A 26,468-nucleotide genomic window follows, 5' to 3' on the forward strand; every position below is an offset into this window, starting at 1 on the left:
AAGGGTTCAAACAGTATAGCACACCATGTGCTCCAAAAAGTGAAATATCACCTGGACAGAAACACAACTACATTTCACAAATGTACAAATTTCACAAGACATACCATCTTTTTGTGCTAGACAATTATTATACATAATGGCTTTCAGATGTAGCATTGCTTAGCTTCTGGAACTGCAAAATATCAGGCTTGATGCAGACCAGAAGAAGCACACAGAAGCTTTCTTTCCTCATACTGTGATTTGCTAAGTTATTTCTCCCAAGTTGCCTGTGAACAACCGCAGTGTCATTATTTGAGATTGTTATACTATTAGCTTTAAAATTTTATAAGCCATCCAGCAGCACAGGTGTCAGCCTGAAAAGTTAAGGAGGGTTAATAAAGAAATGCTGGAGAAAATCTGATTAAAAAATAAATAAATAAACTATCACATACATCCAAATAAAATCTGGAGTTCCTAAAAGAATTGACTCAAGGTTCCTCTTACTCCTTCAAAAGTTTTGCTTTTGGCCTAGGAACAAAGCGCATGGATTTTCCATTTGTACAGTGTGCTTTCATTTTATAGTAATACTGTTTTTATAATGCTATTTTTAAAATTCTGTAAAAGCAAGAAAAAACTACTGCTGGGCCAACTTTCACCTGTTCTTCTTCTCAGTCTCTACTGGGCGCTAGCCATTCTTTAGAAGAGAAAGGAAATGGCCACTGAGCAGAAGCTTCAATGCTGTGGATGTTGCTCCTGTTATTCTTTATATTAGTGTTTCTTAAGCTTGTTGAGTCTGTGGACACTTCCAGCATTTTGGAAAAGGGGGGTGGTATAACCACAACATGGGTGCCACTGAGGTTGGGCCCAGTAACAAAATTCTTTCCATTAACATGGGTAAATCACAAAACATTAAAAGATTCTACAAAGTTCACAGCGAAACACCCCCGTACAATAGAAGCAGCTGCTTCCAAATGGATGCTCTCTGAAAATATGTCTCCTAGAGCTTTCTGAAACACCTACTTTGAGAATGAGGGAAAAAAGCAGGAACAAGATGTTTACTTCCAGAAATAGATGTGGCTTAGTTTTCAAGGAAGGGGGGGGGAGGTTTGCTCCCTATGCATCCACTGGAAAAGGTTGCCACCAATCCCAGACACACAAGGAAATTTGTCTATTTGACCAAGCCAACAATGCACAGTTGTAGCTTACCTGCGATCTCTAAGGTAAAATTACATTTTGTATCTTTACTCCAGTGCCATCATCATCTGTATCCTATATTGTATATTCTGGCCACCATCATCTATACTCTAATAGCCAAGTCAGCCAAATCTGAGAATAGTTAATCCAATGGTTGGAGTTGTGAACGAGCAAGTCTGAAAACCACTCCAGGTTTGCAGAAAAACCTGAAATCTGAAGAAAAAAAATCATTGGGGAGTGCCTGCAGTTTTAAGCAATGGATTCCCTAAGTGGCCATTGCTAGGCAACCACAGATTTCAGACTTCATTGTGTCAGTAAAAGGCAAGGCAGGGCCCTTTCCAGGCCTATTTTTAGCTTTTGAAAGAGGACTCATTTGACTTAGGCCCTTTCCCCACTTACCTTAAGCCCCGTGCTACTCTCCTAAAGTAGCACGGGGTCCAGCTGCACTCCCCACTTCAGGGGCAGCAAGAACGCAGCTGCCCTGACACTGCCTCTCTGGCACCCCCTCAGCGCGCGTAATTCCTGGTGCCTTTTCAAATGGCACCTTTTGATGACCCAGCGCAGAGCGCGGGGTCGTGGGGAAGCCGGGGCGCGCGCCAGGAATTGCGCACGCTGGGAATTGCACGCAGCAACCCTCCGACAAGGGTAAGTGGGGAAAGGGCCTTTGTTTGGCTAGGGCTGCTAGATTCAGGTTGGGAAATTCCTGGAGATTTTGTGGTGGAGTTTGAGGAGGGCAGGGTTTGGGGAGGGAAGAGACCTTGGCAGGATATATTGCTGTAAAGTTCACCCTCCAAAGCGGCCATTTTCCTCAGGGGTACAGTTCTCTGGTCGTTTCCCCACTTACCTGACTGGAGGGTGTCTGGAGATCAGCTGTAATTCTGTGAGATATCCAAATGCCACCTGGAGGGTGACAATCCTAGGCCTGGCAGCAGCCACGGGCTGACTTGATATCACCTGATTTGCCTGACTCTGCTAGGACTAGGAAAAAAGGGAAAGGACTATGGGATCTTTCAGGAAAGTGATAAAAGAAATTGTAGAGGAGGGGAAAATGAAATCCCCGCCTGAAAATCCTTGCAGGTTCCCACGTGTGTGTGGGGGAGGGAGAGAGAGAGAGAGAGAGAGAGAGAGAGTTAATTAATTAATTAAAAGGTTGCTGTGATATGTTGAGCTGACCAATATAAAAGTAGTTACTCCAGGAAGAAACTGTAAACATTTTCTTATTTCCATTCTGTCTGCTTTTAAATTCCTGGGAGTATTTGCACTGGATCAAAGCACTCAATTCAAACCCTTTTAGCAATTTTAGCTCTTAACAAGGACTGTTTCTTCAAAATTGCCACCCTGCAAGCTTTCAGGGTCACTTGGGTGCCCCCAAAATAAACATAAGCCATGGGGAAGAGGTGATTTGAGACCTGGGAGTGCCCCATTTACCAGGCAAGGTTCTGCATTCTCTCTTAGCAATAAACTGTTTTTCAAAAGAAATGTGTAGCCAAACAGTTCAGGGACAGTCTGATGTAAGCCTCAGATGCAACATTAGGTACCCCTTTAAATAGAACTCTTATTAAATCCAAATAGCAAAATATGGAGATTACTTAAGTGAATGCCTTTAATCACTGCTTGAGATTACCACACAAAGTCCCACAAATATAAAGCTCCTAAAGACTTATTTGTTTCAAGTCATTTAGCTGTGCCCCAAATGACTTCAAGAACATTGTTTCTAGGTCCTACATCTCCCTGTCATCATGTTGAAAAAGTGGGAACAGAAAGTATAGAGCACCCATATTGGCTCTTTTTAAAACTCCAAGACTTACCATTGAAATCCAATCATACCAACATGCCATTAGGATTCTGGGCTGATTATATCTTGGTAAGTATAAACAGTGTCCTACATCTGAGAAGGGCACCTGCATTGCTACTTCATAACAAATGTATTAGCATGTAAATACAGACTTCCAGAAAGGTTTGAATTTCTACTTGGCTTTCTTGGGGTGGTGTAGATACGCAATACACATGAGAGGGAAGACTGACTCATCTGGCTAATTTCCAAAATGGAAGGTCTCCTCAGCTTTTTTGAAAAATGTGAACTGTGGAACATTGACTAAGTCTTAGAAATCCTGGCCAAAAGCAGGGATGTCCTCATATGGTCATTTTTTTTTCTTTTTCATTTGCAATGTGTCATTGTAATTGGTTTGTATCTGTCTTGTTTTTGTTGCCATCACCGGCAATTCTTTTAGACTACTTTCATACCATTTGTGTATATATGCAAGAGATGCAAAAATTACATGAATGCATACATGAACCAGTGGTGTAGTGGTGAAGAGTGGCTAGACTCTAATCTGGAGAACGAGGTTTAGTTTCCCACTTCTCCACATGAATGGTGGAGTCTTATCTTATGAACTTGATTTGCTTCCGCACTCCTACATTCCTGCTGGACGACTTTGTGCTAGTCAAAGTTCATTCTTAACTCGCTCAGCCCCACCTACTTCACAAGGTGTCTGTTGTGGGGACAGTAAGGGAAAAGAGTTTGTAAGCCTCTTTGAGTCTCCTTACAGGAGAGACACGGGTATAAATCCAAACTCTTGTTCTTCTTCATATTAAATCAAACTTTGTCTGACAAGGTCAGTGAATTCTCCTCTGCTTGGTAGCATCTCTCCGGGGCCTCAGGAAGAATTTGTTCACATGACCTAGAAATGCCATGGACTGAACCTTCTGCACACAAAAGAAATGCTCTATACCACTGAACCATGAGGGAGGAAAGTGCCACAAGTCTCAACTGACTTATGGCAATTCTGTAGGGTTTTCAATGCAAAAGATTACCAGAGATGCTTTGCCATTGCCTGTCTCTGGCCCTTTCCGCATGGGCCAATTAAACCAGGATAAATCCAGTAAAGAAATCCAAGTTGGGGGAGAATTTTGCATAGATCCCGATCCTAACACAGATCCGTTCCACGTTTTCCCCCCAACCCGGGTTTTTTGACTATCACGTTTTGTGCGATCTTTTTGTTTTAACATGGCTTGCAGTCACAGCAAAGTGAAAGGCCACAGCTGTGAGCCACATTAAAACAAGAGAATCACGCATGATTCTCAACAACCCCTTCTCCGGCTCCCATCTGCGGAGTCATGCAGGGAAAACGGGCCATCTCATGGCCCAGGGGTCGGTCCTGCTTTTTAGGCAGGCAGAGTAACAAAAAAGCCGGGGAAGGAAGGGGGGAAATGCCTTCGTGAGAAGGCAGGCGTCCCAGCCAACGCATTGGCTGTCCGTGGAACAGCCAGCTGTGTGAAGGGGCCAGGGAGAGGGTGAGCTCATAAAAGCCGCCTTCTGCTTTTATTAGCCTGTGTGGAAATGGCCTCTGCTATTACAGCTCTAACTTCCTTGATGGTACCCCATCCTAGTACCGACAAGGGCTGACCCTGCTTAGCTTCCAAGAGCTGACAAGATCCAGGTCAGAGCCCATTAAGCAATGGCCCCATCCTAATTCATTCTAATGCAAAAATCATTTCAATGAGGTAACTGGTGCGAAAGTAAATATAAGCTTCATTTTTTTCAAGGGAGAGACAAACTCAGGATACAATCGAATCAAATCAGACTGCTTTCAAAATTTGACTCATGCTTAACCAACATAAGTCATGTACATCACAGCAATAACTGGGCCTTCTAACCCAGTACTAGAAAATCTCTCCGTAGAGTGATATTTCTCAAATCAGTGTGGGCTTCTTAAACCCAGTGTGGCAAGCACTGACCTTTGCTCTTTATTCAAAGCATACGTTCTCTACCACTGAATTGTGGCCCATTCAACCTGAACATCTGGTTCTGGCAGATCCTTATATAGGGTTGCAATTTTATAGTTCACATTTGAAACAAGGGTTAGCTGCATACTATTTCTGGAATACAAAGAGATGTTACTTTGATTAAAGGAAAAATATATGTGCAGAACCAAGATAAGATTTCATACGGCTTCTGTATTTCAATACAAGATAAATTTCAAGGCTCCACTCTTTCTAAGTCTTCCATAAATTCAAGGAACAAGCACCAGTCTGAACACCTAAGCACACCTTGATCCACGGGAGCTTTTCTCCAAATGGCTGGTGCTCTAAAAATTGCTTTTAACTGAGAGATTCAACTTCATGGCCCTAAAGAGGAGCCAATGCCAGATTCAAGAAGTAGTAGTAGAATAATCTCTATTTTAAAAAATTAAGGGGGCATTCAGGATCATCCACGCAACAACAACATCAAGTTAATGTAACAAAATCATTCAGGGTCATGAAGACAAAAGTGAGATCATTTTCATTAGAAAGGAAACTGAACTGATGTCATCTTTGCAATAAAGTCTAGTTTGCATTTAGTCCATAGTTCTAATAGTATAGCATTTCATTCTAAAGGTAGAACAGTAGGTGAGAGGCACAATTTGTAACGGGGTCTTGTCTATTACCTACACAAAACCCATCAAGCCTTCTTTTGAGGTCCCTATTTCTCAGTGAGCTGAACCAACAAACTAGCATAATTATTGTTTTCTTTAAACATTTATACTTCCAAGGCTCAGACAAATTTTATTATTGAGGTAGCACAGTGAAGACATTGTAGCATGTCAGGCTTTCCTCTCCTTCTAACTTGAGCTGAGGTTGTTAGGACCTGCAGAGATAGGTTGCAACTACTGGCTATTGTGACACAGCAATTGTTCACTTTCCTGTATTGTTATCCACACAGGAAAACCCAGGGCGTTTCCCCACTCTAAAAATAACATGGAGACTTACCGGTTTCGTCTGCTGTGGGACCTTTTCAGCGCGGGGTCCTGTTCCCCACCACAGCTTCCGCCCCTTCCTGAAATGAGCGCTGGCAGCCACGTAGCAGCCAGACAGGACTCCCCACGATCCGTTCAGGGGGTGTCCTGATTGGCTGCTGCATTTGCGATTTTTCCACCACCTGATGACGTGGACCCTCCCATCCAATCAAGGCATGGCAGGGCGTTCGCAATGCGGCAGAATTTTTTTTAAATTTTCAACTGGACGAATCCACGGCTATTTATGGACACATCTTGTCCACGTCATCAAGTGGCGGGAAAATGGAAACCCGGGGTAACCACCCGGACTTCTCCACTGCCGCGCGCTCCGTGCGGGGTCATTCAAAAGGCACTGTTCCAAACAGTGCCAGAAATGACCCGCACTGAGGGGGTGCGAGAGCGACAGAGTCGGGACAACTGCATTGTCACCGCCCCTGTCGTGGGGAGTGTCACTAGACCCCGCGTCATTCAGCACGAGTAGCTCGCAACAATCGGTAAGTGGGGAAAGGGCCCCAGTTGCAAATAATTTGTATAGCACAATGGCAGTACAATATCTGTGTGGGTTCAATCATAATTGTAGAAGAAAGAGAAGGTGTGAGGGGGAGTAGGACTATGTAGAGGGGTACTTAGTTTCCTATACAGATGTACTGCTGGATCCAAAATGACAAATGTTGAGTAACAGAGGGAAACAACCCAAAATGAATCAGCAGTAGACTGTGAGATTTTGAAACCTGCGCGAACAGTGGCAGAATGCAGTGCAATGGTAGGTGTCAGGCTGTGACTCAGTGATAGAGCATCTGCTTAGCTCTCAAGAGGTCCCAGTTACATTCCTTGGCATTTCCAGTTTGAAAAGTTCAGGTATTAGGTGATGTGACTGACCTCTGCCTGGGACCCTAAAGACCCAATGTCAGTAAACAATATTGACCTAGACAGACTGCCTGATGTAGTATAAAGCAGCATCATATTTTCACGTGATCCCAGAGGATCCCAGAGGATCCCAGAGAACATGAATGATGTTAGGCCTTCCAACTACCTTCCAATAGCCTCACAAATGTAAAAGAAGATGCAAGTGTCTCCTGCATTGCTTATCACCCAGCCCCATCTTCCTCTTCACTTCCAATCTGCTGGAGTCTGGTATTGTCCTGTAACAGGTAGGAGGGGAGGCCAGGTTGTGGGACCAGGGGAAATCCATGAGAGAAGCCATTTCATTTCATATATGTATGGCTGCTAAACAGACAGTATAGCTGTGACCTGCAGACTTTACTGGTAGGACACAACCACTTATACCTATACAGGGATTCAGTAATAGTCATTTATGACAAAAATCCACAAAATGCACACATTATAAACAAATATATGTGTGCAATATGCTCAGATACTGTAAGATGTGGCCACTCACTGTTAAAGTGGGAGTCCATCAGGGATCTTATTTATCACAGTAATGGGTGTTCTAACTGCAGGGATCAAAGGAAATGCACCATGGAGTGTGTTATTTTTCAATGATATCATACTATGAAGTGAATGTAAAGGAGAACAGAATGAGGTTCTGAACAAACGGCAAAGGGCATTAGTCTGGAATAGGTAATGGGGAAGGCAGGACAATAACAAAGGTGGCATAAAAGATAGTAGTAGCAAACTGCACACAACATCAAGGGGAAGAGAAAAAAAGAGGTGTGTTCCTGAAGTCCTGTAAATTACCCATCTATTTTATATTATTAGAAAAGGCAATTGAGATGTCTTAATATTTGGAACACAGGAGCAAATAGAATGTTATTTGGGAGATCACCAATATGACCTAAACTTCCACAAGGACCATGAAGTGAACTGGAGATGTGGGTTTTTTGAGGATTTGGCCATTGCCCTCTCCACTGTCTCCCTAGCAAATTGCTATTTGCTTTCTTAGGGAAAAAGACAAATTTTGTGTAGCATAATGGGTCACAGGAAGAATATATGCCTGTCTTTTTCCCCTTGTTTTGGGGACTAATAGAAATCAGGGGAAAAGGCTAACCTCCCTTGCGGCATTGCCCTGATGTAGGTGTCTGTCTGTACATGTGTGTGCCACTGTCTATCTCTTTCTCACACACAGAACTACTTTTTAACATTTTAAAAGATCACATTGGGAGAGCTAGTCACAGGAAAACCCCCCCTCTCCCAACACAACTTATAAGTTGCTCTGTAGAATAAAACCAATGATTGGGGGAACAATGAAGCTGTTGAACTGCTGCTATGTTTGCCACATTCTCACAGGGTTTGTGGAATAAGACAGAATGAGATGTCTCAGAACACGTGGTGAGAACACAATTTGAACTCAGGGCTCACAGTAACATCCTAAACAGAGTGACACCCTGCCGTTGAAGCCTTAGAAGTATTTAGATCTAGTTAGGATTGAATTGTCAGAGAATGAAAGCTGGGCTCCATTGTCCTCTTTTTTTCCCTTTTAATTGGCTGGCTATATGATTCTGTGAATTCAGAGTACAGCCCAACAGCAAAGGGCAGGGAGTTTTAAACTGATTGAAGATTATACAGAACTGGGGAGGGCACAAGGAGAATAGAAGTTTCTGAAAGTGTTAATAGAATCAGACTTTATGACGGATGGAAAGAGTCAAGGAGGAGGGTGAAGAACATTGCTTTTCCACCTTTAACTTGCTGCTGATGAGGGACGTGATTTATATGACACTTAACCCCTACTATGAGGAGCCAAGCATTAATTTGCTAAGAGGGGAACACAAATGTGGTATGCTCCCACACAGCTCATTTGTGTTTCCCTTTTATCAAGCACACTGCAGCTCCTTTTAAAGTCTAATGGGCAGGGTGGCCTGATGTTGTCCTCTTGAAAAGAGGGTGCATTCCCCTTCAGAGCAGGAAGATAGAAAGGAACTTTTGAGAAAGGAGCTTCCATCCCTAGCCCAAATATCCCCTTTCTGTGGGGTACTGCTGTGAGCTGTGAATAGCAGTGATGCTTCTCTGTGGCTGAAGCACCCTTGTTTGGTACCATCAGCCAAAGGTGGCTAATCAGTGCAGGAGGACTGCAGCCTTCCTTATGAGGAAAGGCTGCAGCGTTTGGGACTCTTTAGTTTGGAGAGGAGACGTCTGAGGGGGGATATGATTGAAGTCTATAAAATTATGCATGGGGTAGAAAATGTTGACAGAGAGTAAATTCTTCTTCTCACAACACTAGAACCAGGGGGGCATTCCATTGAAAATGCTAAAGGAATTAGAACTCAAAAGAAACACTTCTTCACTAACGCAGATTGTGCTTGGAATATGCTGCCACAGGAGGTGGTGGTGTGATGGCCACTAACCTGGATAGCTTTAAAATCGGCCTCGACAGGTTTATTGAGCACAAGTCGATTTATGGCTACCAATCTCAATCCTTTGATCCTAGATTGAAATGTCTTTAACAGTCCAGGTGTTCGGGAGCAACAGCCACAGAAGGCCATTACTACATTCTGCCATGTGAACTCCAAGGTACCCAGGGCCACTGCGAGTAGCAGAGAGCTGGACTAGATGGACTCTGGTCTGATCCAGCTGGCTTGTTCTTATGTTCTTCTTCTTATGTTCTTATGAGGACAAGGGTAGGACACTGAATAACTAGTGGACTTGCCATTCTTCTATATTATTAATTTTAGTTACAGTATCATCATTACCAATTACACTGTGTAAAACATCATTAGAAACCCTACAGAGAGGGAATTAGCAAAAGTATCAGGAGGAATATGAGTAGGTGCAGCCAACAGCTTAATGCCATATTTTTGCTAGAACTAGATAGTTACATGCTCAGATCCACTTTTCCTCCTCCTCCCTGCCCAGTAATATCTAGCAAAACAAACTGTGTGATGTCACATCATCACCGTCAAAGTTTTCCCATTCCTGTTCCATTTTGTCGGTTGCCACTTGCAGAGACCAGGAAACTTGGATCTGAATGGGAAAAGCAGCCACTGCAGTACAAATCCGGCAACCACTGATTGCAACCTCTCTGGCAAATGATCCATTTTTCATCTCCCACTTTCAGCTGGGTGCTGCCATCCTACAGGAAGCAACCATGTGGAGTAGCGAAGTGATCTCTAGCATAAGCTGATGATTCAGACCTCAGCTCAGCCCTGCTCTCTGAGCAGCTGTATGCAATCCAGTGTCTCTGGCACTTTTTTTGATACTGCAATCACCCCAGCCTACCTTCATGGTAGTTGTAAGGATTACTGAGCATATAATATGTTGGATGCAATGACTTGCTTCCTCATTTTCCAATTTAAAAAGCCTTCCTTTGATTTAGGGGGGAAGAGTCATTAGATCCAGAGACTGGTCTATTTCCATTCAAAATTACCTTGCATCCTGCAAAGGACAAAACTAGTATTTCAAGAATCTATGTGATACTTAATCCTTTTTCATTCAAAAAGTAAGCAAACTGGTAGCTTTTAAACACCAAAATGGCCATGACAGAGATAAGAAGATTCAAAGAGATCAGTCAGCATCTGTACAGAGATGCTTGCTTCCCTAGGGGCCATAGGTTAAAATCCAGCTAGATGAATGGTAATTAAAGACAGCCATTAATGGTATGGGAAGCATATTGTTGATCTCCATTCATTTCCAAGTGGGCAGGTAGTTCTGTCATTTACTTCTCTCTTCTATGGCTGTCAGCACTGCTTGCAAAACATTAGGCTGGCCTGGACAGTGACCTTTGTCCAAGGCACCAGAGGTGGGGGTGGCATGTCATCAACTCCAAAAGCCAGAAAACAAGAAAAGTTGAGACATACATGTATGTAAAAACACAGTCATTTTAATATGACTAATTGCCAAATCCCAAAAAGACCATGGAAGAAGAAAGCACACTGTGCCTGTCACACACCACCAGCACAACATAAACGTTAAAATGGTGGGAGGAGATGCTTAGCATGACAGTTAAAAGTTAACCTTTGTTGCAGACTGATCAGTTCTAGCTTTACGGCTGACTAACACCAGATGAGAATTGGCAATAAATGCTACAACTTCAACAAACTGTTGAAGGCACAGGCACCCAAAGAAATCTACGTTTGACTGTGAGCAAAAGGGGTAGTTTCTTTTTAGTTCTTTATTTTTTTTTCAGATAAGATAGTAACCAATACAGAACAATCTTTCAGCTGTCTAAAAATACATATCACTACAAGCAGCAGAAGGAAGTGGTAGACTCTAGTTCTAGTACAGTCCATTTCCTACTCTGCTACTTTTCCATCTTTATTATTTTTATTGTGTAAAGAAGCATTTCCCCGCACTTGCACACTGCCACGGTCCAGTCTAGTTAGCCACCTTTTGTGTCTATCATCTCATTCCACTGCTTGAGAGACCAGTCAGATATCCAGCACCACTGCAAACATTACTGCATAGTATGATTGGCAAGTAGGCTGGCTACAGAGCTGCATCAGAGAACTACTGCAACGGCCCCACGCCCATTCCAAGCATTCACTATTAAACAGACTATGCAAAATAATGTGACTAATGTCACAAACTCTTGTTACAAATATTTTGAATTATCTAGTTCATTTTGACCCCTCTAGTTCATGAATGGCAGTTTACTACCACAGTGCACATAAAATGGGCCTAGTGCTATCAGGCTCAATAAATTACTGTAAGACCAAGTGGGATAGCAATACCTTATCTCAGAGAGTAATTGAGTGCAATGATCTCTCTTTAGCAGCCTGATTCTACATAGCAGTCTATCCTACAGCATCTACATTCATTACAAGGTTTCTGGCACTAGGGGCCTATCTCAATTTCAGCACCAAAAAGCAGTAACAGAGTTTGCTTCCAATCCGTTGTGTGTACACCACAGCTGTAAGACTGCTGAACAGATATGAGCAAAATAAAGAAGATTTTACATATATATATTTTAAGTTCCATGGTGGATTTTGATTGGAATCCCTGTCTACCTGTTAGAATGTTTGCTGCTTGCATGTGTGCGGCTATCCCTTCTAAATTGTTAATGGATTGTTTCAAGTTAAAAGGCACCTGCACTGTATCATAGGTTTTGCAGTCTTCAGGGGGCATAAAAGTTGTACTGCTCTCATGAAGCCATTTATAGCACACAAATATGAGCATGGTATGATAGCAAAGGATTAAATATCAAGAGATATTGATGGTTTGGCTTTCTGATTTAAAAAAAAAGAATAGATATTATTTACATTCTCTATCCATTGGTGGCCAAGTTAGGTACAGCCATTAAAATCACAAACAAACAAAAAACTCACCCAGAAAACAATAAAACCTACTAAAACATCATTGGAACAGTGCAATAGAAAAACTAAGCAGCCAGCTCCAACTGCAAATATGGTACTAAAATCAATTGAAGCAGTACTGCCTATTCAGTTTTAAAACAAAAGGAAAAGGAAAATCACCATAAGCTTCCTTTGGTGGGGAGAGGAGAATGCAATCCAGTAAAGTTAATAAGGACATTCTACAGGCATACTTGTGCCTTGTACCCAGCCTGCAGATACAATCATTTCACATTTTTCCAAATGGATATTCTAGATGCATTCAATATAGATTTGGTTGCTGCCTCACACTCCTGCATACCTACAAACACATACACTGCACTTCTAGCATTTAGTCTTTCTGGATGATGAGGTGGGGATAGCTAAATTTACACAGAAAAAGAATTAGGTATCACTTCAGGAATATCATGCCCACTGCTCTTAAATAGATGTTTTAATGGACAAACTAAAATTCTAAAAAAACACCTGTGAATAACCACGCTGGTGCAGAGTCACTGAATCCAGAAGTTTGCCCCTACACTGTCACTTCTGCACTGTTGGGCCTGTGCTGATGTGGAAGGGGGAGTTCCTGGGGCAGAGCATCCAGTGGAGTTTTGGCCTGGAAACACCACTCTTTGTAGTGCAGACTTATGCCACCCAAGAGTATAGCATAAGTCATTACTATGATGGACTTCTTCAGGAGAAAAGAAGATTTTCTCCTACTCTCGTGCCTGCACGACAGATTGCCTCTCTGGATTGCCACTCCTGGCCGCTGCTCTACTATCCCCCCCCCCCCCCGTCCACTTTGGATCAGGCTGAAATGGTTATATATAAGTGGAACCCTCTGCGGTAGGCAAGGCTGAACAACAGTGACTCTCCTGGTGATTTTCATGAGGATATGAACCTTGATGTCACCAATCTTAGTGTAAAATTCTAACCCCTACCTTATACTGGCTTCCCATTTGCAGGGAATGTCTGCACTAGTAAAAAAAATATCTAATTGTCAGGCATTACATCTCCCCTCTTCGTGTAAGGTGTTTCCATTCTATGCACAGCAAGTCATTGTCCTATGGAGACGTTTCTCTGAGAAATCACCTTCAGCCCCAGAAAGACCTAGTCAATTTTAAGAGACGTTTCAATTACTTCACAACCCTTAGTCCATGATCATTTCATTTAAGTCCATTTTGTCCCAATTAGCTTCATGAAACAACCACGGTAGCTTGCAAGCCAGTTTGCTGATCAGACCTGCAACTGCTCCAATATTCCATAACTCATATATATTTCTCATGTCATTCTCCTAAATCAGGGCTATGTTGCTGGTCAAGTACCACAGCCAATGGAAAGAGAGGAGGAGACTGCTAGAGATAAACGGCATTTGTTATTAGCATAATTGATAAATGTGACAATTAACGTCAGGAATTGTGACGAATCCTCCCTCGTTAGTGAGACTTCCTGACAGCTGGAGTAACCGAATGTCCTAGCACTGCCAACCTCCAGTGTTCAAAAATCATGCATCATCTCCCCCTCCCCCTTCAAATAACAAAAAATACCTCCAAACTGTGGGATACCAGAAAAGAACAAGCCAAAGGATTTCATTTTTTCAGTATGTTAAGACTCCTGGGGGTGGGGGGGCGGAGAACTGGCACTGCTCATGGACCTTGAAATCCATGTGCAGAGCAGGCTGGAGCATCCCTCTCTCTCTGAGAGGGAGTCTGTCAGAGAGAGGGGAGCTCCAGCCTCAGCATTTGTTTGTTTTTTAAGCCAAGAAAGTGACCCTTTCTTGGCTGAAAAAAACCCGGTGAGGCTGGAGTGCTGGAGGCGTCTGCTGCGGGCAGGAAAGCTTTTTGCCATGCCAGGTTTTTTTGGGTGGGGTAAGAGAGAGGGGAGGCTTCTGCCGGGTCCCTGGAGGCCCGGTTGGGCTTTTTGGGTGGCAGGAGGGAAGGAGGCTTCTGCTGGGCCCAGGCCATGCCCCCTCCGCCACGCCCCAGTTACCTTTGGTGCTGCGGTGATCTTGGGCAGCCTGGCAGGGACAGGCCTCCTTCACTCCTTGGCCTGACCCCTCCCTAACAGACTGCTCTTTCAGCCAGCAGACGGAGCAGTCCCCAACAGACTGCTCCTTCAGCCCGCTCTGTCAGGAGCAGTCTGTTGGGGTGGGGCCGGGCCAGGTCGGGCTGAGGGGGGGGATGCCTAGGTCAATTGTCCCCGGATGTCCCCATTGTAGCTCTGCCAGTGGCCGCAGGGTCCTGAAGGGGCAGCAGGAGGGCGACTGCCTCAGCTCTTGAACTGTTGCTGCAGGAAATGAGCCAAGTTTCTAGTGTTTCTCTGGTAAGGCGATCTCACAGGTGTCTGGGTGGTGTAGCAGGTGTCTGGGTGGTGTAGCCTGCAGGAAGAAGAAGCAGACAAACACCTCAACGGGGCATTTGGTGGCTCAGTCTGGGAGCAGATTGGTCGAATGGGGGGTGGGAATGTGGGGAAGGGAGGCTCCATGTTTCCTCCATATGGGAGCAGGAGAAGGGCTGGGTGCTCCTCTGTCTCTCTTTTCTATCTCCCTCTCCCTCTCTGTCTGTCTCTCTCTTTTCATTTCTTTCTGTCACTTCCTCTCCCTCTTTCTCTCTCCCTCTTTTTTCTCTCTCCCCCTCTTTTTCTGTTCCTCTCTCTCTTTCTATCCCTCTTTCTGTCCCCCCCTCTCTCTCTCTCCTGGGCACGAGCAGCACTGGTGAGTGGGGGCTGGGGAAGTGGGGAGGACAAGTTCCCGTTCTTCTCCAAGTGGAGGTAGGGGAAGGGCTGGGCAGCTGCATAGACTTCCTCACCAGCCAAATGCTTGCATGGGGGGGAGGCACAAAATCAGTTCTTGTTCCGGGGTCCATTTTCTGTAGATACGCCATTGGTGCAGATCCTTCCCCTATATCTGCCTGTACATAGAACAGGTGGGAAGAGGTCTAGCAGGACTAGAGGTCTAGCACCTCATGGGCTATAGGCAGTGGTGGGATTCAAATAATTTAACAACTGGTTCTGGTGTTGGGATTCATATAATTTAACAACTGGTTGTATACAAGCACCATTTTAACAACCAGTTCTGCCGAAGTGGTGCAAACCTGCAGAATCCCACCACTGGATAGGGTTATGGTCCTGAGCCAGATGAGCAACAGTAACCAGCCTAGTCAAAGAACCACAGGGTGATCTATTGAGGTAGGTTAAAAATGGGATGTGACATTGTAGCTGGATCGTCAGTTCATTGGAAATGGGAAGGAAGGGCAAGGACTTTACTACAGATTTGGAAGGCAGGACCAAGAACTGAGCAGGACATGAAAAGAGATTCTGGAACTTGGAAGAGTGGTTCCAACCATGCCCCTATCAGGAGAAACAGTTTGCATCCTTGTGTTCTTAACAACACTTACAAAAAAAACCAGTAAAAAATAATGAATTGCCAAATGAAGACAAGTTTGAGCAGGCAAGTGAACAATCAAATCTTTCCAAGTCTCAAAGACTCAAGAAAGCAAATCATTCCTATACTTCCATTTCCCCCTTCAAAATGTGATGAAAAGTCTCCCAGTGTGTGGATTAAAGGGGAACAGTTGTTGCAATAAATATTTATTTCAGGAGAATATATGTTGTGCCTTTAAGTATCTCCTGATGAAATCCAGGTGTCTATTCCAACTTGCTGCTGACCAGCCAGCCTGCCTGCCTCCCTTCCCTCTGGCATCCTTCTGAGCATGGACATTTCAGCATGGAAAATGGGGCTCTTTGGGGTTCCTTCTACTTGTCCTGGTCAGGGCCGGTGCTCATGACAATGAACACATCCTCAGTTGAACCTGAGTAATACTTAATGAGTTCTTGTATCTCTTGATAAATTCCATAATTATTCAAGCCCTACTACTAACGCCAAAATTCATCAGTCAAAGCAAATTAGCCGAGATTCATTAGAATAAGACATCTAGTAGGCACATGTACTTTATTAGCCTCTTACACCAGTAGTTTTAATTGGGTACATATTTCACAGCTTTGGAACTACTCGAGTGAAGGGCTTCTTTTTATTTACAGTAACAAGCTATCAAATAAACACCACTATAATTAAACTTGTACACCAAAATGTGTTTTCTCCTATTAACAGCAGTCTTTGGAAATAATAAGATTTTTGTAAACCCAGTTTGATTTTGCTTATAAAAGAAATGCTGTTCAAGAAGTATAATGGGATTGCAAGCTCACCTTTAACAAGTAACATTCCATCCTTTTTCCTCACCCGTAATAGTTTCCGTCTATTTCACCTTGGGGGGGGGGGGGGGGGCAGAGATCTCTCCATTAGATATTTTAGTGATGAGAAAAGTGATTAAAATCCTGAAGATTTTTAATTATTAATAGGGAATGTAAATGATGTTATAAAAAGGGAAATGCGAGAGAAAATTTTACACATTCATGGGATTTTTACTCATGCATAATAATAAGTTGAAAACACTTTTCGTTATAATACTTACTAAATTAAAAAAGAAGCTGTTTCGCAAGTTGAGAGCATCAATAAATGATAAATGGCGCCATCTGCTGGCCATCATACAAAAGGGAGCCCACTCTCAATGCAAAAATTAATGTTCAAAGATACTCTCATTCCATCGAAATCTTTTGTATCTTTGGGCATGCATATGGCAAGAACTGAAAATCTAGTCTGAAATGTGTGTAATGTTATATTGATGATAACAAATGGATAAGTTATTTAAACTCTTCCAACTCAAGTCATAGTGCAACTAGCAGCAGTGTAAATGGTGCAAATGGTTGTAATGTAAGGTCTTGTGCAAGTCTTTTTTATGTCTCATAGGAAGTACCAGAATAATTTATAAATGCATGTCTATGCAGAAAATAATCATTCTGATCTGTTAATCTAGAGCACGTGCTGATTAAGTATCAACTTATACTTGCTCTGATCCTCTGCTGGAACTCATGAACCTGCCCTTGTCAAAATATTGGTACATCCATCCCTCCTTGGCATTGGAAGATCACAGGCAGAGATCTATCCCATTCCTGTACCTCAGATCCTTTTAGCGATTTAGAGATGCTAAAGATGGGAGTTCATTCAGGCAAAGCTTGCACTCTACTTCTGAACTATAGCCCTTCTCTGATTGTTTACTTGTCTACTGTCTACAGAAACGAAAGATAACAAAATGTGGGCACCATGTTATAGCATTCCTTGCTGACAGTTTTGTACAACAACACCAAATCTTGTACATGTGTACCTTGGCTCTTGAAACTGCTTGCTGGTGAGCTTTGATGGTCTGGCTCAGTGTTGGGATTCAAATAATTTAACAACGGGTTCCGGTGGTGGGATTCAAATAATTTAACAACTGGTTGTTTACAAGCACCATTTTCACAACCGATTCTGCCAAAGTGGTGCGAACCTGCTGAATCCCACCACTGGCTGTTTTTGGGGGGTAGGGGGATATGAAGCTTGGTTCAGTTACAGTAAAGAACTGAAATGGAGTTTGGGCTATGTGGGAGTGGTTCAGACTTTCCCCTTGCCAGGATGCTTTTAAAGTTTTGTGACCCCTCTTGTGGGCTGCAGATGACCAACCTAAGAAAGGAGGGTGTTTTTTTTAACAGTAGCAAAGCCTCACATTAACTGGCATTTGGCAGCCATACTTATAAACAGAACAGAATGGTGGAACACCACATACTTTTTCTACAGAAAAAAGGGGTGAGTGAGAGAGACACCAATCTGCCAAAAGGAAGCTGTATGGGCACATCTGAAGAAAACATTTAGTATGTTTCTGCTATCTTCATTGTGTGGTATATCAGGAAGACAAAAGCAGTGCTATTTGTCTCTTTTCTCTCGCATGTACCTTTTGCCAAACCACCTGCCTCTGTTTCAACCTCACTCAGTGCTTCAGATGCTAATTGAATAATTTTTAGAAAAACGATATTCTGAGCTGCAATTATGCAATTATAGCACCTTCTTGTTTAATAGCTTTGCTCCAGGTGTGTGTGTTCTGATATAGGCCTGTTCAATTTTGTTACCAAAAATGCATGCATATATGTACACACATTTATGCAGGATTTCCTTCTGGACCTGTAAAATTCAGATAATGGGCTGAGAACATGTAGGAGTCTTTCTTGGTTTCTGAATCACAGGCTGCACATCTCATTCACCATCAGGGTGGTGCTCTCCAGGTTATTAAACATGACAGTCACATAAAGGGAAGTATTTGTTCCATCATTCTTTCACAGTTGCAGGAGTTACATAAAAGGTATGGCATGTGAGCATCAAAAGTGGTCAAAGCCAAAGGTCTATTCAACCATGTTCAGTCACACAGTAAGTGTATTATTGCAACAAAATAACTTCTGGATTTTGATTTGCAATGTGGAAGGGTGGTATTCACTGCCTCAGGATGTAGTGATAGACACTAGTTTAGTTAAGCTTTAAAAGGATGTTTGACAAATTCCTGATGGATAGGTCTACCAATGGCTGTTAGCCATGGTAATTTAACAGATCCATGGCCAAAGGCAGTACCCCTCTGAATACCCGCGCTAGGATCGGCAATAGGAGAAGGCTTAAGCTTCCTGGCCATTCAGTTGCCCTCTTTACAGGCCTTTTGAGGAGATATGGTTGGCCATGAAGTGAAACATTTGTTTTAGTCTGATCCAGCACAGCTAAGGTTGCCAATCTTCATGTGAAACCTGGAGCTCTCCCAGAATTATGCACTATAATGACAGGATAGACTTGATGACATCACATCCTTGCTGAGCTACCTCTGTGATCCAAATTCTACCTTTCTCAGGCTCCATCTCCAAATCTCCAGGAAATTCTCAACCCAGAGTTGGCAGCCATAAGACCAGCTGTTCTAAAACAAAACATATATATGAAAAAAATGCACATGTAAATCAAATGATGCCCTTATAAGCTATTTGAACTCCAGGGGCAACATGCTGGGGTTGGATCTGGGAAATCTAGATTTCATTCCCTTGCCTAGAAAACAAATGTAACTGTGGTCCTTAAAGTAAGCCACTAAGGGTGCAGCTGTATGTGTTTTCCTGTCCCACCAACCAACAATGTGAGGGTAGGCACAGCATGGGAACCTCATACCAAGTGCTTAACTAGGCTGATGAAAGATAGATCCACCCTTAGGGACTATGCAGTCTTGCATAACTGCTGTTAGGACATTCTGGTTTTGGATTTGAACTGGATTCGCAGGATTCGCTAACGTTACCACCAGAATGTGGGGACTGTACCATTCGATTGCATATATTCAAGGGTAAGACTAAGGTGTGTTTTTTTCAGATATTTGCATAAAAGTTACAGTTATGCCCAATAACAAATATTTCTGGGTACAACATTTTTATGAGAGGGGGATCTTACATTCTGGGGCATCTTCGTTTTGAGTAAATATGGTATCCCCATTTGAATGTGAAGTTTGCCCCATTCAAATATACCATGGGGACCGAGGGGGGAGGGGGAGGGAGGATGGAATGCATCAGCCAGAAGGCTAGGTTAGATCCCCAAGCCAGGGCAAAGTTTGCAGGTTGCAATCAGTCTTGTCATTCCTGAAATACAAACAAGAACATTGCATCAGGATTTGTTACCATTAATGCCTAAGGTTGAAGTTTCTAGCAGTTAAATCTGAAGAATACTTTTCTGGGAGTAAGCCCATTGAATAAGCTTACTTCAGTAAGCCCTATATTACAGACATTATATTATATATTATCTTGGTATATATGCATACATAATTATATTATAAGCTACGTTTATTTAGAACCCTTTCCCTTTATTTCATGTTTTAAAAGTATAGTTAAAAATGTATTTTTAAGGGCAGTTCTGTGATTGTTTCTTTAACATTTAAGGTTACAAGAGAAAGGAAATTATAGAAGTATAAGGGGTGCAATCTGTTTAGAAATGAAAACCTTTTATTTCATTTATTTCAGTGAGAACAGTTGTACATTTCTAACTCTTGGTTTAAATTATAAAAAATGAAAATATGCAAAATTGTAGTGCCCAATATTTTTAAAAGAAATCTCTTCAAAGATGAACAGCAAAGCAGTACATATGTCTTTACATTCAGGATTAAAAAAAAAATTTCTGAGGTTGCATAAAGATGGCTTCAAAGCCGATTTTGAATTGTCCTTGAGAAAACCTGACAATTCAGACAACAACAATATCATTATCTATGCCCTCCAAATGCTGTTAGCGTTCAGTGGTGAAAACAGGAAACTTGGAACTTGATTCACAGTACTGACAACATGATGAACAAGCTTTTGGCACGTACAAACAGCTTTGGTGATATCTTTATACATCCCCCAAAAGACATTGTTCTTTTCAAGTTCAAAGCCCAAATATACCTTTCATAACTAGAGTCATAAACTGTAGAAGTGTTGCTTTGCTAGTTAGGGATAATAGAAACCCTCGGATGTGTATTCACAATTTTGCTGCTGTTTTAACTTACATTCAGTTCTATAGCTTGGAACGCTACACTGCAACTGGCCAGAAGAGTTCAAGTCAGAGTCAGACACTTTATAAGGTTAGATAAAAAGCTCACTGGCCTTTTGCAGCGCCAGATTCCTACTGAGCTCCACCAGATTCCTACCTTTAGTACCATTCTTTGGCCAACTGAACTGGTGGCATTTAAGAGAGCAGGATAATAGCTCATGCTTTTATCCCCTATATTGTACTGGATATCCTTCTACACATCTACTAACTTATTGGCATAGTGAAATACAGAATCCAATTATCATTAGTAAATTGTTATTTTTTTAAAGTAGATAATATAGTGGGGGCTACCTGGATTAGTGCACCTGGAGCTATATAATCTATCTATAATATGCAGTGGCAACTCTGCTTCATATATAATCTGGGGAGGGGGTCATGGCTCAGTTGTACAGCTCCTAGTTTGCATACAGAAGGTCCTGGTTTTAATGTCCAGCATCTCCACTTAAAAAAGGTCTGGGGAGTAGATAATATGAAAGATCTCAACCTGGACAGCTCTGCCAGACTTAGACAATGCTGACACTGGTAGACCAGTGAGTTTGACTCAGTGTAAGGTAACTTCATCTTGAGCTTGGGTTGGGAAAGGAAGTAAAACCTGTCAGACTCTGTCAGCAAAAGAAGATCTACTGCTTAAGCAAGGATCAGCAATTATCAAATTCTGCTAGTCTGCCTTAGGGCCCCAATGTGCAGATCCCAGTAGTCAAAGCGTCTGGCTTTGGCTGTGGTCATAAGAACAATTTCCCGAAAAGACACTCCATTGAATAAACTGAGACTTACTTCTGAGTGGAAAGGAACTCTTTACCTGCTAGCACTGAGAACAGGATTTCTAATCTCTCTGCTCTTTTGTACCATTATAAAATGTGATAATCATATGATAATCGTATTAACTGGTTCTGGAAAGCATCATTATTTGCAGAAATATTTTATTTATTTTAAACATTTATATCCTGTTTTTTTCCAGACCATGATCTCCCTACTATCTTAAATAAATTAATGAAAAGATCAATAGGGAAAAAAATCTAAAAACCAATCATCTAAAAACGTACACTTCTTTAAACAGTGAAGACCAATAGAATAGTACTATTCACATCTCACAACATCACTTAGAAAAGGCTCATGGGAGGGAGGTCTTCAGTATGTGGCTGAACAATAAAAGTGGACATCTAATGAGTTTTTCTAGGGTGATGTTCTATAGTCAAGGTTCTATAATCAAGCTGAAGAGATGTTTCTGCCCCAAATCAGGTCTAGATTTTACACCACCTTATACCATCTCCAATCTGGCCTAGATCTTACACCACTTCCAATCTGTTCTTCAAGGCAAACTGTGACCCCATCCAGAACAAATCAGACACTAACATCACCTCTGTCTTGTCTGGATTGAACCCCATTTTCCAGTCTTCACCCTGTCTATTAATGAATCTGTGCACCTGCCCAGAATTTCCTGAGTCAAGTCTGAACTGAATAAAAAAAAGAAACAGCTCTGAGTGTTATCACTGAGTGTACTCAAGATATCTCACACCTAGTTCCTGCATGGCTCACCTTGTAGTTTTCTGTGGATGTTAAATAGTAATGGGAAAAGAACTGGCATATCATAGTACAGCTGCTATGGAACAGAGAGTGAAAACATGAGACTGTAGTGCTCAGAACGCCCAACCCAGACAGATGGTCCAGAAGACTATCCCAGTCAAGTGCATCCAGAGATCCAGGAGAATAAAACAGTCCCACCTTTCTCCTGATTTAGGCCATCCAGCATATTTCAGTTCAGAAACCAGAATGAAATAGAGCAAGATAATCCAATCAGGAATGTTTGTGAAAGAGCCACCTTAACATTTGGTGCTATTCTAGAACATTACTAAGGCTGCAGAGTTTAATTTAAAACCTTTTGATCCAATGAAAAGTGCAGAAATTTTAATGCTATTTTTAATACAAGAACTTTCAAACCCACTGATAGCAAAAGACCCATCATCTTAAATGAGGTATTCCCTCTATTCTCTTGCACAAGAGGAAATGTCTCTTCTAAAATAGGGCATACTACAACAAATGAATGAGTCCCCTTAAACAAAGAAAATAAGCTCTTCCCCCCTTCAATTGTTTATACTGTTATGTAGATTAATCAGAAAAACTCATATGATTAATTAATTAGTTTTTTTAATTGAGTGACAGCATACATAAAAAAATTATAACAAATTCAAATCCACTTTTAAGATAACATTCATTTTTAGACACAACCTATCTAGGAAAGTTTGTCCCAATATAATCCTCTCCATGTGGTCAGATAAAATCCATTTTCTGCAAACGTATTTTGTTCACCTCTTTCCTTCTGGCTGGTCTGGCAAAATAAACAATGTGCTCAGGAGATTTCCCAGGCTTTATTGTGCAGTCATTGTAGAGTCACCGAGAACAAGTACTTATATTTCTATTGTGCTTTTCGCTGAACTGAACAAGGTGTTCAACAGAACATTTTAATTATAATCCCACTTCTAACAGTGTGCGCAAAGGTGTTGAAAAGGCACAATCAAGCATGAAACAGAATGGTAAACATGCCATTTCAATTACACGATTATGCGTATGTACATCCACGCAAAACACAACATTCATATCTTCCCTGAATTGACTGAGGGACCAGGAAAAACACCAATTTCCAGCAGCAAAAGAAATGGCTTTTCATTTGAAATAATGTGTCACCTCACCTAAAGACTTGTCTCACAGTTTGGACACCTCTTTGTTGGATACTTCTAGTTATCACTTTCAAAAATATTTGAGTTAAGATATACCAGACATTGGAGAAGGTCTGTGAAAAGCTGAAAACCATTGTCCTAGATAAATGGTCAGCAGTCAGCAGCCTCCTGGGCTGGATCTGTCTTGCTAATAGATGATGCCTTCCCTGCCAGTCTAAGGAAGCATGTCTATCATCTGCTTTGCCTCACAGTCATTTTAGAACTATACTGGCAAGAGACTTGAGCAGACACCAGCATTTAAATCAGGTGCTGGAGTGAATCAGTGTGGTAAAGTGATTATAGTGTTTGACTAGAATTTGAGGGCCCTACGTCTGGATCTGCACTAGACCATGGAAGCTCACTAGTTCAGGTTGCCAGTCTCCAGGCAGGGCCTGGTGATCTCCTGGAATTATAATTGATATCCAGATTACAGAGATCAGTGTCTCAGGAGAAAATAGCTGTTTTGCAGGGTGGATTGTACAGCATTAAACATCGCTGAGGTACATCCAGATGCATAGAGGCAATGGGGACATCCAGGCCAGCTTGTCCCAGGCGCTGCCATTGCCGTCATGTGTCAGGATGGGGCCGTTTCGGGGTGGGGCGTGTCGGGGCAGGGCATGTCAGGGCATTTCGGAGGCAGGGCAGGAGTGGGTACGCAGGCAGCTCATGCCCCAGTCGCAGTTCCTGCTCTCTTCATCTCCGGGTACATCTCCTTTTCCAACCCTGTCCTCCCCAGAATCCACCCCCAAATCTCTAGAAATTTTCCAACCCAGAGAGCAACTCTATAGTGCAAAAATAGTGCAATCCTAAACAGAGTTACCATCCTATTCCCAAAGTGGTAAAAGGGTATAAATGTTCAGAATTGTATTGAGTTGTTGTTACGAGATGCTTTGGGTCTCCACTGAGGAGAAAAGTATTGTATAAAAACACACCATGATTAATTTTCCATTTCTCCTACTTGCCAATGTGAGTGATCACTAGATGAATTTATTTCTTGTTTACGTATAGATAGGAATTGACTCCTACTGCGTGGCACTGCAATCCTAAACAGAGTTGTACCCTTCAAAGTCCACTGAAGTAAATCGGCTTAGAAGGGTGTAACTCTGCTTAAGATTGCACTGTGGTTCCATCAGGTCTAATTTTGCTCTATCACATCAAGTCTCAAAAGCAAGTGAGTGGTATATAATATATATGACACGAAATGTGACAGGGAAGGGGCCATAACTCAATGGTAGAGCAAACATTTGGTTCAAGTTCTGGCAATGTCCTGTGAAAGTATCTCAAGCAGAAGAACTGAGAAATAGGACTTTGAGGCTATTTTGCCTTTCAGATAATACCACTGTATGTGTACAGATAATCAGGAGGATCTGAATCTCCCCATAGAAAGAAATAATTTTCCCCTCATAGTTTGCCTTTATTGTACCTGTGTTAGTACAGCATTTCTGCAACATAATTGCGGGGTGGGGGGGCGGGGGGGGTTTGAAGTCTTGCATCCTTTGACTTTTCTGCAATCTCTGGTCTCCTGACACACAAGTAATGCCCTATTTCCATCCAGCTGACATTCTTTTACACTGTTTTGGCTGTTGTAATTATGTTAATATGCTGTGACAATTTAAACCAGATTCATGTTTAGTTTATAGCCCTTAATGTAATGATTCATATGATATTTTGCTCCAGTAGTGGTTACTGCTTGAGGAGAGGGGTTGGGCATTAGTAGCCCTTTGTCATGAAAGATTTCAGTGTGCTAATCATTGTGTATCTGACAGATTCTTTGCCATCGTCAAGTGCCTTTTGTGGTTAAGCTAAGCTAAAACAAAAGGCCTCATAGATATTAGATCTAGAATGACATTATGGAATACACTTGGAGGCAGTAATTTTTTCTCAGACTAGGGTAAGAAAAATGGAGCAGGGGCCAAAGCAAAAGGATGAGGCAAGATTGTCCTTTTAGCTTTTTGGCAGCTATTTTGATGGACACGTAGCCAAGAATACTTCCCCCATCCAGAATGTTGATGCCATTAAGTATCTCTAACAGAAAAAAAAAATCATGAAAACACTAGTGGAAGAGAATGAGGAAAACTTTTCATTTTCAAATAAACACCAGTACTTCACAAAAGTAGCCTTCCTCTATCTTATAAATTATCCTTCCTCCAATTATAAAGTATGTTGCTCCGAGATAATTAATTTAAAGTTTTTTCCTTTCTTTCTGTTTGTTTGTTACGACCTTGCACCTCTCATTTAGCTGAATAGTTGAACAGTTTTGTTGAAGTCATTTAGTTGAACAGTTGAAAGCTAGTGAAAACAAATGTCACCATTCTCTTTCTGCAGCAGAAGGAAGCAGGCTTTATGGAATTGGTGAAGTTGCAATGAGAGACATCCATCACTACATCAAATGGCAACACAAGGACGTCTGATGTGTGATATTCAGTATTTTGTTCCTGAACAATGCATTCATATGGTAAAAGTTCAATGGAAAAAGGCTTAGGGTTCTTGCCACACCTGTTCTTCTGCCAATGTAGAAATCTAGGAATTAAGCACACTCTTATAATGTTTAAAGTACTTGGAACAAGCAACGACATTAAGACATTTTTGCCAAAACACTGGTGAATTGCAGAAGATTGATTTTAACTGAAAAACAGAGTCACACAAACACACATTTCCACAAGATCTTTGAAAAATACTACCAGTTACCACTGGCTGTATTCACATTCACCTTGCCAAACAGTTTGTGCCCATGTTAAATTCAGTTGTAAACTACATCAGTATGGTTCCTACAGACTCACTAATTTAGTCTCATGTTAACTTAATTTGTAAAGAATTTAACTTCTGTTGTATTTGTAATTTGCTATTCCACTGGGGATTAAATTATTCCTCTTTTCTTTGCCCTCGGGTGGGTAATAACAATCCTATCTCCGTCTCATCATTAGCATTCGTGGATTCACTTCTTTGTGCCCATGAATCCCACCTTTGATTTTCAGGATTCAAACGAAAACCAAGCTTTGAACTGAATTTTCTCATACCTCTGTTCGGGATGGTGTCAGACATCCTATTTAAGCTCTTTGGTCAGGCACAGAAAAAAATTGAAAGAAATATAGGCCCAAAAACCTTCTGTGATTGACCAAAG

The sequence above is a fragment of the Sphaerodactylus townsendi genome, linkage group LG05 (assembly GCF_021028975.2).
Source record: "Sphaerodactylus townsendi isolate TG3544 linkage group LG05, MPM_Stown_v2.3, whole genome shotgun sequence".
NCBI lineage: Eukaryota > Metazoa > Chordata > Lepidosauria > Squamata > Sphaerodactylidae > Sphaerodactylus > Sphaerodactylus townsendi.